The sequence below is a fragment of the Neopsephotus bourkii genome, unplaced genomic scaffold (assembly GCF_033783945.1).
Source record: "Neopsephotus bourkii isolate Nb327-2 ecotype Australia unplaced genomic scaffold, CSIRO-AGI_Nbou_v1 NB_894, whole genome shotgun sequence".
Lineage (NCBI taxonomy): Eukaryota > Metazoa > Chordata > Aves > Psittaciformes > Psittacidae > Neopsephotus > Neopsephotus bourkii.
This window is the reverse complement of record NW_026901388.1, coordinates 3,417,295-3,432,810: the sequence shown is the minus strand read 5'-3', so window position 1 is coordinate 3,432,810 and position 15,516 is coordinate 3,417,295. Positions and strand designations below refer to the sequence as shown.

Genomic DNA, 15,516 nt, shown 5'->3' with positions numbered 1-15,516 from the left:
TTTTAAAGTAGGAAAACTATCCCTAATTTAAATTTTTAAAGTACTTTAAATGAGGAGTGCGGAAAATTTATTTTTGCGTCAGGTTCCTGTAAGATCAGAAAAGCAGACCTGAATCACCCAGTGTGTGGCCATGTACTGCAGTAGCCCCTAATGGCAGCTGTTGTAAAAAGCAAGCAGCTGAAGAAGCACACGCAGTATGTTTAAATCACGTCTCTCAGCTTAGAAGCTGCTTCCAGCTACTGCTGTGAAATAATCAAGAAACTGAGGAATAACTAGGGAACTGTAGAACTCTTGAGTAGGAAATCTTTTTCCCATCAGTGGTACTGTTAGCTCTCCTTTACTCCTGCAGGTCAAAATTTACTTCCTAGGCATGTTTATACACCCCTTAGGCACTTCCTCCAGTATGCGAAAGTCCTAGGAAGAGATTCAGTTCAAACCATCTTTCCTATTACCAGTGAGTCACAAAGCTTCAGTGGTTTTCCCACTGCTTTCTTATAATGGGCTGGGTTACAAACCCCAGAAATAGACCTTCTCCCTTGAGGACCCATTCACCCATGCAGGAACAGCCCGTGGCTGGTGCTGACTGACCTCGCCTCATCAAAAGCAGGGGAAGTAAGCTGAGGCTTTCACCCTTTAATTTGATTGATTTCCTTGGACTTGAGTCAGTTTGCTCTCGGTACGACAGAGCGGCCTTTCTCTGCTAATGTCATTCACGAACCCAAGTGTTCCTCGCAGTGGGGTGGCTGCGCAGGGCACTCGCACCCTCTTGTGGTCCCCAGCAGGGGCCCTGCAGGAGGCCATCCTGCTCTCTCAGGCACCCCGCTCTCCCAGGCAGTGCCCTGCACAGCTGGACAGATGTTTGGAGCCCAGCCCAGCTAGCAGGAGTCTGAAGAAAGCAATGAAGGTGTCTGTTGATGAGTTCAAGGAACTTCAAAATAGCTACTGGTTGCTCTTTCAAAGGTCTGCGAAGAGACAAGGTGTTTCCCTAAAATGATGGAGACATCTTTTTGAAAGATTCAATCCAACCCAATAATCCTTCTTAGTCCCTAAAGTTTTAGAGTTAAAAATCCATTTCCATGATCACAAACCCAGGCAAAAAACATTTCAGTGAAAATCTCAACAGTTATTAAATAGATATATCAGATTCTCATCCATATCTTTAGCTGTCATACACTGACTGGCTAGGCAGACAAACAACAAGTTTTAAGGAAATGTATCCAGAAATTAAATTTAATATATGCCTTTCTAATACAGCCCCATTTAAAACTAATTTTATTTGAAGTGTACTTTAATTTTAAAATCAAAAGGAAACAAACTATTGAATGTCTAATGTAGAAATAATATCAGATTTCAAAGATATGGAAAAAATTATCTCAACAAGATTCTAACATTGTTATTTGTGGTTTAATAAATCCTAATTTTAAAAACACATTTCCATTAATTTATTTGACCATGAGGATTTTATGTTAACTTTATTACTTCCAGTTAACTTAGCTACTTAGTTACTCTCAACTATTTCAATTCATAGTTAAAATGCAAATTAATTTATAATGAAAAGCTAAGTGGTACAATTATGTTGTATCAGGGTTTATGTTGTATCATTTAGGGTAATGTTAATCATTCAGTTGTCATAACTAGAGGTTCAGCTTTTAAAAAATGCCACAGAAAAAGTAGAGGAAACCACAGAGATAATGTCCCAGCAAGTTCTCCCTCCTCCAAGTGACACATTTCTGCTACGAATTATACTCTATAGGAGTAAGACTGATATAAAAAGATGCCCTGGATTATTTCCTGCACAATTTCTTAGGCAAATCCTAGACCAGCTGGAAAAAAAAAAAAAATTAAAAATATCACTAGGGTCAAAAGCACTTGCCTCATTTTTATGTTTAATAGAAACATCTGAGTCTTTCTTGGGTTATTACTGCATTACTGTCACCCAGAGACATTCAATAGAAGTAGAGTGCTTCTGTAAATGACAGCTCACATAGATTGGCAATCACTTTTAATGGGATTCATAAGTAACCATGTTACATTGAAGTACATCCCAAGTATAGCACCACAAAAATCACTGTGTGTGACTTAGAAGTAGCTTTTTAAAAAAAAAATAAAAGATTTAGAAGTAAAATTTAAATGCTTTTATATATACTCATAGATATACACATTTATACGTACACACATACATATATATATATAGTACATGTATGTGTAAAGACAATGTAGTTTTGGAAATTTGAAGTAAGAGGAAAACAGAAAATGGAAAAAAAGAGAAAAAAAGTTCTGGGCCCACAAGTTTAATCTTTTAATTGAAGTTGTGTGAAAAAGTAATTTATTCAGTTGGATGGAAAAACTTCAGATAAACCACAAAGTTATGTGAAATGAAGATTCTCGTCCTCCAAGACTTGCTCCCATTTGGAGGGGAAGAAATTGAGATTATTTTTTTTTTCTCAGTTTACCTGCATTTGGGGTTAGAGAAAAGCTTGTTGAACTTTAATTTCAAAACTCACTATCCCAATGAGAAGACAAAACCCCAAAAGCCAGTAAGAGAGCAAAAACTTTTCACACATCTGGCTGGTAAGGTTGCTTCCTGGGGCCCATTCTTCTTGTTTAACAAACAGCAGCTCTTGAGTTGCACTAAATCTGCAGGCAGAGAGCAATTCAGCTGCCATCTATTCTCCAGATCAGCCAGCGGGATGGTGGCAAAACACCACTTTAGTCTCTTAGGTGTTTACTACATAATCACTTCAGACAGAAAATCACAAGTTCCCCCAGCACATAAAGAATTCCAAAAATTCTGGTCAAAATAACCCAAGAACAGGAATACATTTTGGTTAATGCTTCCACTGCAGAATGACATCGAGTCCCACTCAGCATGATCTCTTCTTACAATAACTGTATGCAGGTTAAAGCTTAATATTCCTGTTAGCTGAAAAGTATATTTATTTTGACTCGTTCTGTTATTAGTTGAACAGTTCATGTAAATCCTAAAAGAGCCACAATTTTTCACATGACTGTAATACCCCAAAACAGATTTCTACAGTCTCTGCAAGAGAAGGACATCTAGAAGTATTTAATGCAAAGAAATCTGATTGCATTTTGTGATGTGGTAGCGAAAGGCTCTGCACTAACATGAGGCTGTCGTCCTCTAATGGCCACAGACTAGAAAGTGCTAAGAGGCTGGCAACGGAATGGTCTTTACTGTCCCTTTAATTCACCCCAATCTTGTCTTAGGGAGCAAGATGTTGCTAATGAGTTTGAGAGTTGCAGTGGTGGATGCTCATCACCACATACTTTACTGTAGGGCCACAGAGACAGTTTTAAGCACAGAATTTCTAGGCAAGCCTCCATAAAGTGGCTGCTTCCACCAGAAGACTTGAAAAATTATGTCAAGGTAATTACATGTCCTTATATTCCCTTTATTGTGAGCAGGTGCCGCTTTCAGCTTGCCTTTGATACAGAACAGTCAGGAAAAGGTTCGGGTTTTTGCAATATATTGCATTAGCACTGGTCTTGCCAACAAGATGTCAATAGTTCAGAGACGGCTACAGAGTTATAAAGAGGTATTACTAATGCACCTCTCTGTGGCATCAAAGCATTTGTCTTTATGATCTAAATCATTTAAATCATTACAGCTAAATCAGAATATCTACTACACTATAAAGCAGAAAATTATTAATCTTTTGGTATCCTGTTTTTCACTACATCAAAACTGGGAAATTGTTGTGTTTTTCAGAGTTCTGTATAAAATTAAGATTTCTATTTTTTTACCTTCTATTCTACTTAGCAGTATCCCAAGCTGAATGTGGGGGGGAAAGTAATAAGGTTGTTTATCCAATATTTGAATATTTTAATAAATAATAACCTTCTCTACTACTGTTTAAAAAATATTTCTCATCCCCATTTTTCAAAAGGAGGAGAAATCAGACACAGACATTGGATAAAAAAAATTGTGTATGCAAATCTGTAATAATTAAAAAAAAAGAAGTATCAAAGAGGATAAACATCAAATTGTATTATGCCTGGAGGCAACTCTGCCAATATCCAAACTTTCATTTTTTCCAGATAGGAATGCAAATATTTTTGCAGTCTCTATCCATAGTCACCTGTCTTTTCCGGTGGTGTGGTTTTATGATATTTGCACACTATCACTGATAAATGAAAAGTAAGGAATAGACATCGAAAGCACCTAATAATTATTGTTTCATTTTAAATTCTAGACATTCGAGAAGTATTTGGTCATAGCCGATATTAAACCACAGCAAGCATTAAAGAACAGGCTTGGGAAACACATCTCTGCAAGGCTGAAAATTAGTCTTAACTTTTATCACAGTTAGGGGGTTAGCAATTTCCCAATTTCAGAGGGCAGGGGAACTAACACTCATAGATTCTAGCACCACTTAGCTATAGCCACACTTAATTGACCATATTAGTAACTGCACTTCTCAATGTGATTCTCTGAATCATAAAACTGTCCAAAAGCATTATCAAAGCAAATGAAGCATTTTCATATGGCCTTTAGTTCCAGTAGGTGCCTGTTTCCTCTGTGACCTCCCAACTCTTGGTTTAAGAACATCCCAAGACTGGCAGCACTGCCAAAGCTATATTGCCTGTGATAGTTCACATGGATAAGGGCTACGGAGTAGGGCTGAGACTATCAAAGCAAATGACTTCTCACTCTCCTAAGCGCTCACAAAATACAATCAGAAAATGCAAAATACCTGCAGTCAGAAATCAGAGTCTGGTTAATGCACTTCCTGTGACCTCTACAAGAGATGGTTGTTCTAAACAGCTGTTTGCCTCAGTTTGGTCTTGAGCACAGAGAAATTAAATCCATCACAAGGACAAAAGCAACACTTCAACCTGGACAAGAGCACCAATAGGATGTTAATACGTCCATATGCTGCTAGAACGAGGTTATGAATAATTAAGTGATAATACAGAAAGTCAAAGGTAGTAGGAGACAGAAGGAAAGTTTTCAGGTATCTATGCTGTGTAATATGCAGTGTAAGATACTGCAGTTTTTTTTAAATGGATTTGTAAACATTTCTGCAGCTCTCATTTTGTTTATTTTTCTGAATAAGACTATTTATCTGTAGTGTTGAGTAAACAGGAACCCTATTACAAAATATAATGCCTGGTCAGCCATTTCTTGGCTCTATCAAAGTAAAATATCAGTGACAGCAAGGTATGATAGGGAAATAAGTTGTCAAAAGACAGAAACACTTGGATCGTGTCACAGAGCCAACCTGGAGCAGAGAGTATTATTTCTTTTAGGCTAAATATAAGCAGGAAGATCCATTCAGGAGCGCAGAAAACACACTTCTGCTGCTAAGTGAAAGGCAGACACAGCACACAGTCTTAGTTTAGTTCAGCTTTATCTTTTCCCTGCTTTGTTTGCTGCCATGGACCATCAGCTCTAAGAGTGTCAGCTGCATCACTAGAGACTTTTTCTGGCCCTCAGCTCAGAGACCTTCTATCTGTTTCAGAGCCCTTTGAACCTGGATATCTGAAGACATTCCTGACTGATTTTGGTTAAAATGCATCAGGGTTTTTCTTTTGAATATTGAGGGCTGAGCAACAACCACAAAGAACAAATACTCAGGAATGCACAATGTTTACTGAAGTAATTCAGGTATCTTTTACATGCATTCAAAGTTCAGAGTTGTTGGTGGTTGCAGCAAGACTGGAAATAAGAGGGTGAACCTGAGAAAGGCAAAGTTTGGATGTAGTTTCTCAGCAAGAAGCCACATGTTGCATTTATTTGGCCATTTCCAGATAAAGTGGGTTGTCATGTTCTTACCCCATTCAAATATAACCATTATAGTGGATTTTAAATAACATAATAGCTTATTTGGACATAGAAGCATATGAAGTATAAAGTTGCTATTCTTGAAATTGCCCTTTACCCTCCCATCTCAGTCCTGTATATGAAACAGTAGTGCTCTGTTTCTCAGTTGGCTTCCAATCACTGGTGTGTTTCCCATTTATAAAATACTTTTTATAGCCTAATTGGGAGCAGTTTAATTCTCAGATTCTCAACTCCTTACTACACCAGGTAAGAGTCCAATTGACTGTAACGGTTCAGAAAGAGGCTCTTTTGGAGCCTTTACAATATGCCATGTAAATTAGTGTTCAGGGGCTTGAAAAAAAATCATTATTTAAATTATAGTTAACTAAAATATTATTCACATGACAAGGGTCCCATGCACATTACAACATAATAGACTGTAGATGCTTAGAAGCAGTTATGGTTTATGGCCTCAAGGCCAATGAACATTTTACCCTGGAAAATGGTCCGCAGCCTAGTGCATAATCCCAGTATCGTATCACCAAAGGAATTTAGAGATCTGAGATGCTCATTATTTGTTCAGTCATCTAATTCTGGCCCTTACACATTTATCAGTGTTCATAAGTGTCCTACCTGATCTTGTTAATTATTAATTATTATTACATCATACTTGTTCACCATTTTCCTTTCAAGACTGGACAAACTAACTGACTTCTATCTAGGACATATTTTCAAGGGGGTGTCTATTCTAAACACCCCCTCTTAAAGCCAGGCAATCTGTTTTCTAGTGGTTCTGAAAAAAAGACCAGTAAAAAATGGTGGAGCTTTTCCTATAAATGTAATTACTATGCATCAGTTGTGGCTTTCCAGTGATACAGCATGAGTTATAACTGGAAGAAAATTATAAAAGGGCTTGTCTGAGTTTTTTCAGACTATATCTAAAACAAGTTCTTCATTATCCCCTGCACTTTGGCACTTGGATGATTCTTACGAGATATGCTACAGATAGAACTTTTGCCACATGGTTGAACTCCCCAGCAGGGAGAAGCAGAACTTGTTCTGCAGAAATAATCAATACAGATAGCCTTTCTCTTCAAGGGCTTTTAGTACAGAAACAAAAAAATGGCGCCTGTAGAGTTCAGGCATTTGAGCTTAATGAATCAAGATGCTGAGAGGGATCAGTGGCAGGATTTGGTGAGGTTCTGGTGCTCCAGGGTGGCAGGACTGGGATTTTGGGCTCCAGGCCCACCATTATTAATCAGCTGGAAGTTTAAAGTGAAAAAACACCTTCATTTCTTGCTCCTTCAATTCTCCACATTCACAATCTGTGTTGTCTCACTAGGTTTTTAATTCTGTGGAGCAGGGACTGTAACCATGCATTTGTGAATCCAGGTCTTTATAGAGGCTTACAGCAGAACTTATAATACAAATAATAAATAATACAATCATATCATTTTGCTGGGAACTTGTCTTGGCATTGCTAGCTCTATAAACAAAAACATTCCTTATCTACCACACCAAAAATATGTCTTGACTACCTGTCAGAAATACAAAGGAGATCTGATATATTTTTCTGTTGTGAGAATTTCAACCAAATCCTCCTTCCCACATGTTGACAGCAAGTCAATCACCTACTAACTTCTCTGGGAGCAGAACTAGGTCCTGTATTTCTTTTATAGACAATGCTAACAACACAACACTCTACATATGACCATCACAGTCTCACAAGGGATACCTAGCTCCAAGAAGGGAGGAATTGCCTGGCAGAATTTTCATATCATCGATGATAGCAATTTTTCTTGCATCAGCTTAAGAAAATAAATAAAATAAAAAAAAAGCTTAAAAAAAAATCTGAAAGGCGAAGGAACACAACTTTGTGGCCCTTAGTCATAGTTCAAGCATTGTGGCTTATAAATAAGCTTGGATTACCTTTCTGTTTCAGCTGCAGGTAATGTATGTTTACATGCTCCAAGATACTCAGCACGCTGTTATTTTCTAAAGAAGACAAGGACATGAACGTGTGGGATACAGAACACAGAAGCCAAAGAACTTTATGACCTATTCCTTTTCAGACTTTCTAGCCTGGCAGGTTCCCTTTATGGCAGGTCAATGACCCAGCAAAACCTGAAACACCTGATGCATTCTTGGAAAACTTTGCTCAGCTGATTCTGCTGTCCTACATCCCAAAATAAGAAATGAGGAGTCAAGTAGGTGGTGTTACATCCACCTTGCATTTAGTATAACGGCTCTAAAATACACGGTGCCAGTGCAGCAAGAACAGTTATTGTGGTCTTAGTGCTATAGCACTTGTAGTTCAGTCAAACATGTGAGGCTCTGGCAATGTCCCTGATCATCACCTACTGCACCCCATCAACCATCAGTGCAGTCACACCCAAAGATGGGGTCTACATTCTTGTGTGGTTGCATTACTTTAGAGATGTAGCACCCATGTTTATCTGATGTTCTTATAGAAGGCACCATGCTAAGCTCACTGCTAAATGTTACATCAAAGACTAGAACCAGAAATGCAAAGCACAGCCTGACCTGCTCCAGCAGCTGCTATTGATGGTGCATGTAACGGATATGCAGATTGATGCAATAACAAGCCAATGAGTTATACCAAAGAAGCACAACCTCATTTCTGTAGACAAAACATTTTCAGAAAGCCCAAAAGGGCCACCATGCACAACAAAGGAAATGTTTCAGAAATAAAGAAATGTTGTTTAATGCATTCTTTCAGAATAGACAGCCTTGAAATGAGAGTAGCTTATTTTCAAAAAGGAAGTACAGAATTCAGAGTATGTACATAGGTAAAATGCTAAAACTAACCTCCTGCTTCATGAAAGGTAGCTTTTCTAACTATTTTGTGACTAGCTTCTGTATGGACAATTACCTTAAAGTGTATCATATTGATCTGCAAAATACTTTATAAATGTCAATATATATCTAGTCTTGTTGCCTACTGCACATGAGGAAGTAAGACGAAAATGAGTCTGGGCTTAATGACATGTAACAATCTTGGATGAATAATGTATATATGGTCAATCCTCAATACTCAGGAGACCATCAGCCTAACTTTAATGTTTGAGATAAGCAACTATATGTTTTAGATTTATCACTTGAGTCCTAATGCACTTGCCAAAGGACATTAATATTTAAATAGTGAAAAATGTAACATCAGCAGAAAATAGGCAGATTTACAGTTAAGGAGGTTCTCTTAGGTTAGCCTTAACACATACCTGTTATTCTGGAGAGTTCAGGAAAACTACTAGTCTTTTCTCCTTTTTCTGTGGTATAGAAGATATTTAACTTCCTATCTTTAACCAAGAAATATACACTGAAGCCAGCTGTTAGGTATCTGTGATACAATCCAGGGTCCTCTATAATATCCTTGCTGATGTCTGGTATACGTATATAAGAATCATTTCAGAAAAGATATGAATGTGACTTCTTTTGATGCCATGAGACCTCAAAACACAGAACAAGGGAAAAATTCAAATCAAGCAATAAATAGATGAAAAGCTGTAACAGCAGCACATATGTTATCAAATTGAGCAACGATTTTCTTATTCTGAAATCATACTGGAAACCACTAAAAACATAACATAGCTCCTACAAATTGGATTTGTCTCAATCTTTGGCTTTATTTGATGACATGGTACTAGCTGACATGTTTGGCAAGCGAATTCTCATTGCTAGAACAGGTATGGAATGCGCAACACTGCAGTATTTGTCTCCAGGTTGCCTGGCAGGCATTGATTTAGCTTTGTTTAGGAGACACTGCCACTGCTGGTGAAAATATTCAAAATGCAAATCTGGTTTACATTTGGCCATACATACAATTCTTGCTAGAGACATTGGTTTCTTCTGCTCCATTGCTCTACAAAGACAGAAGAGAGACTGATTCCACATTTATAATATGAATGCAAATACTTATGAGGTATTTATTCAGATTTGAACTACATGGTGGAATAACATGTTCCACAAAGCCATTAAGTACAAGAAGACTTTTTATTTTATTCTCCCAATGTGTAAAGTCTAGTCAATAAATAATATACTTTCTGGTAGGGGACTGTTCATTCATTAGGAGGTAAATGTAAAGAAATACTGAGCAAGAGCAAATAATTTTGATCTTCTTTGGCTACTGGCTCTAGAAAATCAAGGTCTCTGAAAGTTTATCAGAAAGTTTATCTCGGAAAGCCAGATTCTAGTCTCATGAGCTCACTAAAAAACAAAACCATGTTTAACACTAAAAGATGGCAAACTCACTTGTCCCATTGTTTTCTAAAGGTATTCTAGAAAAGACCCATGAGAAACAAACCTCACGGAAGATGTTTAAATGGCAGCAAGGAGAGTGTGACTCCAGGCAACTGGCTAATTCCCCTTGAAATTTCTGAGACATCATTAAGGTGCATGTGCATCTGAATAATGTCTGTAAAACTACATAGTAGTAAAATACTATCCAAATTATATCATGTTATGTTTATGTTATGTCATGTTATGCTGTTATTATATTAATGTATTATATATATTAATAATATACAGTTTTACGGAGCACAATATTTTTACAGTCTCCTTTGTCCAGAAAAGAAAGATTGAGGTCATCCTGCAGAGTTCTTCCCAAAGCACTGAACCAGGCCTCTAGCATAAAATGGAAGTATTTTATTGCTCCATGGACATGGGTAGGCTATTATCCATAGAACCTGGTCTTTTTGGAATTTGCATCCAGGCAGAAACCATTTGGAACCACAGATTTTAAGAGAAAATTGAGCTCCCTGTTTGAAGAAGCCCTATCTTTGATTGATGCTGCCTTAGATGCAGGTTCTATAGAAGAGTAAGCATGGGCCCAGGAAGCTGATCAGTCTTCATGTGTAAAAATGCCATCTAGTTTATATTTTAAATTCTCAAATTTGTGTTCATCATTTGAAGGAAAAAAAGAAAAATAGTATTATTGTTCAGCTCTTTATGTATTTTACATCAAATTACAGGAAAAATTAATCCTTGCTGAAAAAAAGCTAGCAGAAAATCTCTGGTTTATTTAGAATCATAGAATAGTTAGGGTTGGAAAGGACCTTAAGCTCATCTAGTTCCAACCCCCCTGCCATGGGCAGGGACACCTCACACTATTTATCTCTGATTTCTCTTCAAGCCGTCCTTTTTAAAAACGATCTACTTTATAAAGACTATAAATAAATTTTGTAAGATTTAACAAGAACAGTTTCACTACTGAATATTTCCTAAAAACTTCTATGCTACAAATTACTAAAATGGTTGAAGCCTCCTTTCAAGATTTTGAAATATTGAGGTGCAGGGCTATATAAAATTATTCCATCATAATTTTGCACTGCAAGAGTATTTAAATCCATCTAAAATTTACTGGGGGAACAGCTTATTCATGAATGTTTGACTTACACCACATCTTCTAGTAAGAGATTAATATCCACAGCAAGAAAGATGAGGTAATATTTTATGTTATTGCCATTCAGGTGTAAAGACTTGAAAGATGCATTCTGAGATCATTTATTGAGATTAAAGATTTAGTTACAGGAAAGAGGACTGTCTGGAGTAATCTGGAAGCAAATTTTTGATGGAACTACAGAGATATGTTATAAATTTAGCTGAATAAAGGACAACTAATAAACTATATAAAATATTGTTTAAAAAAAAACATCAAAACATCCAGTTGGTACTAAAATTAAAGAATCATGACCTTGAAAGGGAATATGAAGGTTATTCATTGAGTTCACAGAATCATACAATGGTTCGGGTTGGAAGAGACCTTGAAGATTATCTGGTTTCAAATCCTCTGCCACAGGCAGGGACAGCTTCCACTAGACCAGGTTGCTTAAAGCCCCATCCAACCTGACCCTGAACACTGTCAGGAATGGGACAGCCTCAGCTTCTCTGGGCAATGTGTTCCATTGTTTCACCACACTCACAGTAAAGAACTAATTAATCTGAATCCCCCTTCTTTCAGTTTAAAGCCATTATGCCTTGTCCTATCCCTACATGCCCTTGTAAAAAGTCCCTCTCCAGATTTCCTGCAGGTCTCCTTTAAGTATTGGAAGGTTGCTATAAGGTCTCCCTAGGCTGAACGAGCTCAGCAATCTCAGTTTGTCTTCATAGGAGGGCTACTTCAGCCTTCTGATCCTCTTTGTGACTCTCTGGACTCACTCCAACAGGTCCACATACTTACTATGTCAGGTGTCCCAGAGCTGAGCACAGTACTACTCTAGCTGTTGTCTCACAAATGTGAAGGGAACAAAAGGGGCAGAATCACCTCCCTTGACCTGCTGGTGACACCTTTTTCAATGCAGCCCAGAAGGTGATTGACTTTCTGGGCTGCAAGCACACACTGACGGCTCATACTCAGTTTGTCATACATCAGCTCTCCTCAGGGCCGCTCTCAATCCAGTATCCATTGGTGCTGCTGACTCGGATTTACAGAATAAATCACTGAAAATTTCAGATCCTCTATTGAAAATGTGTTCGTTAAACAGTCTCTTTTTATCATGAACTGCAGATTTATATTCAGCTGATGGTGCATTTATAGTAGCAAGATGACCTATCAACACTGAATCAATGAAAATTGAGATCTTCTCATATCATAATCCTCCTGGATTAAGTGAATGAAAGAAAAATGTGTGCATTTCTCTGAACACTTCTGCATCTCTAGCACTTCTGTATCCCTTTTGGTCTCAGTGTTTAGTTCAATCTTTCCATGTTATTACTAAAACTAGAAATTAGTAACAATATAAGACACAAGTAAGGTTATGAAAATTGCACCAAGAAGCTGCCATCTTCAGTCTAGGAATCTTAAAAGCATTGTTAAATGAAGATAACTTCTAATCAATTAAATGATTTGATGTAGGGGGGTTTAAAATCTTTTTTATGGAATATTGTCTTTTTTCTATCAAATACATGCTTGTTTAGAATACATACGCTTACATAAGAGATACCAAATAGTACAATCAAATCTGAGTTTAGCATCCTTCAAATTCAATAAATTTCCTATTGAAAGGCTGTTCCTTAAATAGGCTTTAATAATTAATAGAAATTTCAGCTCTTTTAAGACTTTCACTTCCAAATTTTTGTAAACTGTTTGGGCTGTCTTCATAAAACAAAGTTCCCTTGCCCTGTATTCCTGCACCCTTAAGTTATGCAGACAGAGGGTGAACCAGCATTAATTTTTGGAAAACTATTTTTAATTAAATTGAACACACAATGTTTGGGTTTATTTCATGTATAAATTCTACTCTTCACAGGAAGTTATAGGAAAAAACTGTTATTGATGTAGCCATTATTTAGAATCATAGAATCATAGCATTGTTGAGGTTGGAAAAGACCTTTAATATGGTCAAGTCCAACAATAATTTAACATTGCAAAGTCCACCACTAAACCATGTCCTGAAGTGCCACATCTACATGTCTTAAATACCAAGTATAGGGGAACAATCACTTCCTACTCCTGCTGGCCACACTATTTCTGACACACAAGCTATTTAAGCTCACACTCTATGTTCATCTTTCCTTTATTCTCAGTTGCTGTAAATAACAAATGTAGTTAACCATTGTTATTTGGTTTGCTTATCTTCAGTGTACAGTCTGTGCCCAGATACTAAGAATCTTAACTAGATAAAACTAATACAACTTACAGTCCTAAATAGGCTTTAAACCAAACATCTCAAGCAGTTAGGAATTTTGGAGGAGAAATTAATATCAGCAGTACAAAACACACCCTTTACCCCACATAAATCTCACTAGCCCAAGAGATAATAACTTTCTTCATTCCTCAAAGCCTGAAAGAGGGAGGAAAGGGAATTAGACATGTTTATTGATGACTAAAGAAAGAAGTTTTAAAGAAAGCTAACTTTTCACTCATACTTAATGTTATTTTCAGACTTATAAGGATAAAAATCTCTTTTCATACAGTCCAGGTCTCAATAACATAGTTAAACAAGCATAGTTATACAGGCAAAGAACTTTTAAATAAGTTAGCTATGTTCCTAACTTGTTAAGTCTCCTGGGTGTTCTTTTTCAAGTCTCAGGAACATAATGGATGTGTTAATGATGCTCTCATGTAGCTTGTCTGTATTTCTCTTTATTAAAGCTATATCATCCAATTGAGGCACAGTTCACTCTAAATCCCAAATCCAAAGCTCTAAAATCAGTTTAAAAATATATTCAGAATCAATGGCATCCAAGTTACATAGTTTCCCAAAGCCAATATGCATGTAAAATGAACCCTCTCATTGCTGTGGGGATAAGTCAAGCTTAAAATGACATTATAAAGAAAATTCATTTTTGTCCTGTATGGATCAACTATTTTGTGAAATATTCCCTCTCTTCTGAAGAGGGAACAAAAACTGCTGTTTCTATGCAACATGTGAGTGATTTCACCTAGGACAGTACAAGATGGGCCCAATGAAAGACTGTATGAACCTACAAGGCCAGTACAGCACCATATGAGTAGTTCCCAACTCACGAAAGAGCAAATTGCAAAGGAAGAACCTGAAATAAGACACAATAATTTGAGGACTAAATCCTGTTAAAATTCAGATCAATGGAAAAATGTCTTAAGTTTTATTTTCTATTTCCTATTAGAAGTTGTTTGTGCTACTTATGTCTTATGAAATCTTTGGTGTTGGAGTTGGCCAGAAACCAGGCTTTCATTTTGGTGACACCTCGATTGGAGACTTTCTGTTTGAGATCCAGATCAACTCTGCCTCATTTTAAACAGAACCAGAGGTCTTGCTGTCTTCTCATGTTGTTTTAAGTAGTTTCCATTGACTTATAGTTAGAACTTCCTGGTCTTTGTTTTCTTAAAGTGCGTAAGAGAATGTGGAGCTTATATAATTTTTGCAGGGGTGGGGGTGGAACAAGCAAAGAAAAAATTTAACATGGAAACAAGCACATGTATATATGTATGTAATATTATCAGGGAAAAATAACCTTATCTGAGACAAAGATATTCAATGAAAAAAAAAAAAGGAAAAATTAAAAAATCTACAGAAAAATTCTAGAGGAATCTAATCTACAAATCAGTAAATTAGCCAGGAATTTGTAATGAAATAAGGTAACAGAAAATTGGTTCAGTCTGCTCTGTATAGAGCCTTATTGTGATCTACGCATTTACATTGTCCCTCACTCTCTCTGACTCTGGTAAATAATCTTCAGACTTCAATAGCTCTTAACTAGAAAACGCCAGAAATTTGGACAGAGTTAGAGACATTTTGAAAAGGTGATGGAAGGATAGAGTTGCTTAATGTATGAAAACAAAATCAAGTAAAAAAAACATAAATCAGGTAGTATGACTAAATAAAGAACAAGGGAAAGAAAAAAGATGCTATTAGGTTAACTAAGTGTAAATTACCAAGATGTAAAAAGAACGACTGCGTTCAAGAACAATCATTTATTCTGTAAGGTGTAAGTAAGGATAATTAGATATCAGGATGGAGGAAAACTGAGGGCAATGCTTTTGACAAGAAGCTGTCCAAAGGTGTAAAACAGCCCCCCACAGCCAGTACTGGCATCCTATCCATAAACTTCTGAATTTGCCCTGGACTAAGTAATTGAAATTAACAATCTTGCATTATCAGGGGAAAAGTAATTACTGAGGGGAGGGTTGAAACACCAGCTTCTTATCCTGTTGTCCTGGGTTCAGCAGTAGCAGTCCTTTTTCTCCTTCTTAGTAGCTGGTGCAGTGCTGTGATTTTGACTTTCGGCCTGGG

General features: G+C 36.9%; 1 long non-coding RNA gene across 4 annotated transcripts in view; it reads right to left on the bottom strand.

Moving 5' to 3' along the window:
* Positions 1-15,516, bottom strand: part of LOC133214516 (uncharacterized) — a 68,417-nt gene that overhangs the window by 25,233 nt on the left and 27,668 nt on the right. The window lies entirely within an intron of this gene.